Source organism: Cupressus sempervirens, chromosome 8 (assembly GCF_028749045.1).
Source record: "Cupressus sempervirens isolate cs-2001-9-10 chromosome 8, ASM2874904v1, whole genome shotgun sequence".
In the NCBI taxonomy this organism is placed as follows: Eukaryota; Viridiplantae; Streptophyta; class Pinopsida; order Cupressales; family Cupressaceae; genus Cupressus; species Cupressus sempervirens.
In genome coordinates, this window is record NC_143125.1 from 236,739,144 (window position 1) to 236,744,091 (window position 4,948).

Sequence of the window (4,948 nt, forward strand, 5' to 3'; positions counted from 1 at the left end):
CTGGCTACAATCAAGTGCTAGTCAAGGAGTGTGATAGTTACAAGACTGCATTTACCACCAAGTGGGGTACCTATGATTATTGTAAGATTCCATTTGGACTAACTAATGCAGGTGCTACATTTCAAAAGGCAATGGAGATGGCCTTCAAAAACATGATTGAAAAGTTTGTATTAGTTTACCTTGATGATATCATAGTGTATTCAAAGAATGTAGAAGATCATTTTGATCATTTAAGATAGGTATTCTTAAGGTGCAGAAAGTTTGGGGTATCCCTTAACCCAAGTAAGTGTTTCTTTGCTACCAGTGAAGGGAAATTATTAGGACACATTGTATCTAAAGATGGCTTAACCATTGATCTAGAGAGAACAAAAGCAATACTTTCTCTTCCTCTTCCTAAACACAAGAAAGGGCTGCAAAGTTTCCTTGGTAGGATAAATTTGGTGAGAAGATTTATCCCTAATCTTGCTACCATGGTGAAACCCCTTATAGCTATGCTCAAGAAAATTATGGTCTTTGCATGGACCATGGAAGGGAGAGAAAGTTTTGAAGAGATCAAGGCAGCCATAGCCTTAGCCCCTACTCTCATTAATCCAAACTTTATGAAGGATTTTATTCTCTATACCCTAGGTGGTGAGTCAGGTATTTCTACTGTCTTGACTCAAAAAAATGATAAAAATGAAGAGCAGCCCATAGCCTTCTTTAGTGAAGGGCTTAAAGAGTATGAAGACAAGTACAATTTTGTAGAGAAGCAAGCCCTTGCAGTCATCAGAACTTTGAAGACATTTAGACACCTCCTGTCTCACAATAAGATTCATTTGTTAGTACCTCATGCCAGTGTGAAGGATTTCCTTTTGAGAAAAGATATTAGTGAGAAAAGAGCTAGTTGGATTACAAAAGTGATGGAATATGATGTTGACATCCAAATTACCAAGTTGGTAAGGGGGAAAGGATTGTGTAAACAGATGTTATCATCTCAAAAATCGGATGAAGAAGCTATTATGATACTAACAAAGCAACAAGGAGCAAGAAATAATGACCCAAGGAATTGGATGGATGATATGAGGAATTTCTTATTAGGCAATGGATATCCTCAAAGGTTAGATAGAACTAAAAGAAGACAGTATAGACTGTAGTCAATTCCTTATGTCTTAGTTGAGGTTATTCTTTTCAGAAAAGATTTAAATGGAGCCCTATTGAGATGCATTGACATAGACCAAGCTAAAAGAATGATCAAAGAGCTTCATGACGGTCCTAATGGTGGTCACCTCTTAGCCAGAACAACTACAATGAAGATCATGAGAGCTGGTTATTACTAGCCATCCCTATTTCATGATTGTCATAAATATGCGAGGAAGTGTGAGAAATGTGCCTTCTTCTCTGGTAAACAAAAGCTTGTAGCCTTTCCTCTTCATCACATTCAAGTGGACCATCCTTTTGCTCAATGGGGACTGGATTTCATAGGCCCTATCAATCCTCCTTCTAGTTCTGGTCACAAGTGGATCTTAGTTGCTACAAATTACTTCACTAGATGGATAGAGGCAGTTGCATTGAAGGATGCCATAGAATCTTTAGTTGTTGAGTTCCTTGATGGAATTGTGACTAGGTTTGGTGCTCCCTTAGCCATTATTTCAGATAATACAAATTCTTTTGTAGGAGCTCAAATTTGTGCATGGGCAGTTGATCATAATATCTATTTGAGCATGTCTTCAAACTACTACCCTCAGGATAATGGCCTGGCAGAGTCATCCAACAATAACCTAATTAGGATCATAAAAAGGACAATAGAAGATAACCAGAGGTTTTGGCATAAGAAATTGAAGACTGCATTGTGGGCTGACAGGATAACACCTAAGAGGTCATTAGGAACTTCACCATTTATGTTAGTATATGGTAGAGAAGCAAGGCTTTCAATTTCATTGGGATTCCCATCCTTGGAACTAGCTCATTAGCTAGAGCTAATTGAAGATAATGCCATGACAGTAAAAATGGCAGAATTGATGGAGCTGGAAGAAAGAAGAAATCAAGCCATGCAAACCTTGGAGATACATCAATAGCAGGTGAAAAAGAGCTTTGACAAGAAGGCTAGGATCAGAACCTTCAAGGAGGGTGACTTGGTCTTGAAGTGGGAAGTAGATAGGAAAAAACTAGGAAGGCACTCAAAATTCAATGCACTATGGCATGGTCCCTATCTAATTGTCAGTTGCAAGAAAGCCTTTGCTTTTTAGTTGAGCACTGATGGTGAAGTTTTACCCATCCCAGTCAACGGGATCCACCTCAAGCCATGTTTCTGACAGGGCTTGAATTTTCCTATACATAGGTAAAGTAGTTTCCTTTCTATAGTTTCTTTCTTCCAAGAAGTGCAAAAGTTCATGTGTTTTGGAGAAGGTTTTCAGTCTCTGGTTTCAATTACAGAGGGCAGGTTTTCCAAATCTTTAGTGTTTTGTTCCTGTAGAGGTAGGGTTAGGGTTCTACAATGCACAGATCCAAATTTTTATGACTTTGTAGCCCAATGGACACACAAGGTCATTGGTTTTATGCATAGCAGGCTCGCATACCCTCTAAGTTGCCAAAAATGTTACCCATTTTGCCTCTCGCCAAAATTTGAACTTTAAATGCTTGCCCCACCCAGCGGTCACCTTCTCATTTTATATTATTTAAATGACCTAGAAATATCAAAAAAATAAATGATAAAACCTTATGTTATTTCTTTATTTCCCAAATTTTCTTCACGGGCCTGCAACTTTCTATGCCGTTAGATCAAGCCCAGATATACAGTGGGTGCTTCTTTGCATTTTGAAAATGCACTACCTTTATGTAATGCGAGGAAGCCCCTTTAGGACGCATGGCAAGTGGGTCCATGTCTCCTTCGGGACTGCAGGGTCGACAAAGTGACAGGCTGAGCTGGCGATCCTATTGGTGCCTGCTTTCCCACATTCTAAGCTTTGTCAGACTTTCTAACAGTGCAAGCAAGTGTCTTGGTGACACGTGTATGGATGATGTCATGGTAGATGTTCGCAGAGGTTCAAAAGTATGTGTTTTGAGCACCATCAAATCTTCACATATCAATGGCTAGTGCATGCCTACAAGATGGAGCTGCAAGGTAATTAAATAATATGGGCATGCCCCTTTGCGACACCTGTCCCATGACATCCCATGTTCCCACTTCTACCTCCCACCATTAGATTTAAAGAGATCAATGATCGATGCATCCCTGCATTATCAAGATGCAAGGTAATTAAGTAATGCGAATATGCGCCCTTGCGACACATGCATGGTGTGATGTCATGGGTCCCCTTTGTGAAAAGGTATTGATAGCTCATCCTCTGTGGAAGTTGTCAGGTGAGTCAGAGTATGATGGAGGTATTTCATTGGCCCATCAAGCTGACTTGGCTTGTAGTCCTGTAGAGTTTTGATCTCCATAGATTTAAAGAGGATCAAGGGTTGGCACTTTCTCACAAGATAAAGTTGCAAGAAGATTAAACAATGCGGGGAAGAATTTTGGTGGCACCTATCCTAGATGACATCATGAGCCCACCCTTCATGTAGGAAGATGCATAAAGAACCCTCACCGTTCGATGCAAACAGATCCACGGCTGAGGCTTCCCCGCATTATCAAGATGAGAAGACTTTAAGAAATGTGAGAAAGAACCTTGTTGCCGCATGTCCTTGTGGGACCAGACTAGTTTCATAAGTTGTAGAGTGATGCCAAGGTGGTACCAGTTGTATGCCAGATGGGGCTGGGTCAGGCTGAATTAGCTGCCAAGTCCTTCGTGGGTCCAGAAGTTTGAAGAGCAAGCAACGTATTATGAAAGGAAGATCAATGACCAGGGCTTTTTCGCTTTATCAAGATGCAAGGAAGTTAAATGTTACGGGAAAGCACCTAAGGGACACACATCCTAGTGGGCCCAGCCAAGGTATTAACATGAAGGTAGTGTAGTTAAGGTCACAATTTCTTGTAACCGTCATGGTTAGGGTTTGCTGAGGTAGCACAATTAGTAAAGAAAGATTGGTCAACTACGGGAAGACCTTGTGAGGTGGCAAAAGGATAAAAAACCATTGGCCAATGTGGCTCATTCTGCTTGCAAGATTTGTTAACCTGTTAATCCTTCCTGATTCACAAGCCCAAAACATGGGAAATCAAGGTTTTTTGCACAATCTGATCCCTATGATGATTTCCAACCACTTTCGAATGAATGCTAGACATGGGAAAACACTCCACCATTTTTTATCTGATCCATCTACTTGGTCAAATGATTTAGTGGTGCCATTTTTGTCTTCTCAGGGCCTTGTTCCAAGAAGGATCGGATATCATTGCATTTGGATTTGTACTCAGATCAAATTTTCTTCTAGATCCCCATGATTTTTCTCTGTAGGACTTCAATGCAGTGGTTGTGAAGTAATTACAATTAGAGGACATCCCAATTATGCTTGAACTATAAAGGAAAATTTTGCAGATTTTGTTCGGGTTGACCCTTCTCTGACTTCTTTGATATTGCTCTGTAATTTCACTGTAAATTCCCTTTGCCTTTAAACTATATGACATTCTGCTTATCTCCTTCAGCCATTGATGTGAAAGTGCAAGAACTATTTGCCTCTCATTGGTGTTTTGTGGACATATGAAATATGCATGACTGTATCTCTTATGGCCTATGAATGATATATAAGTGAATCTTCTCTTTCCTTGTGTCATTCATCTAGGTTTCTAATCTACATGTGGTTGCTAGGTTAAAACAAGTCTGAATGTGTATATCCTTTGGTGTCCTGATGGTTCAATAGTGCATGTATGGGTAGAGATTAGTTTGAACACTCTATTTTGGTGCATCACCCCCTTAGGTTAGAATAGGTATATTTTCTTTTCATGCATTCTTTGTCCCTTTTCCTCTCCAAGAGTAGTTCAATGCACCCTGATAGTAAGAGGAAGTCGGCCTTCTTTGGAGATTCAACCTCA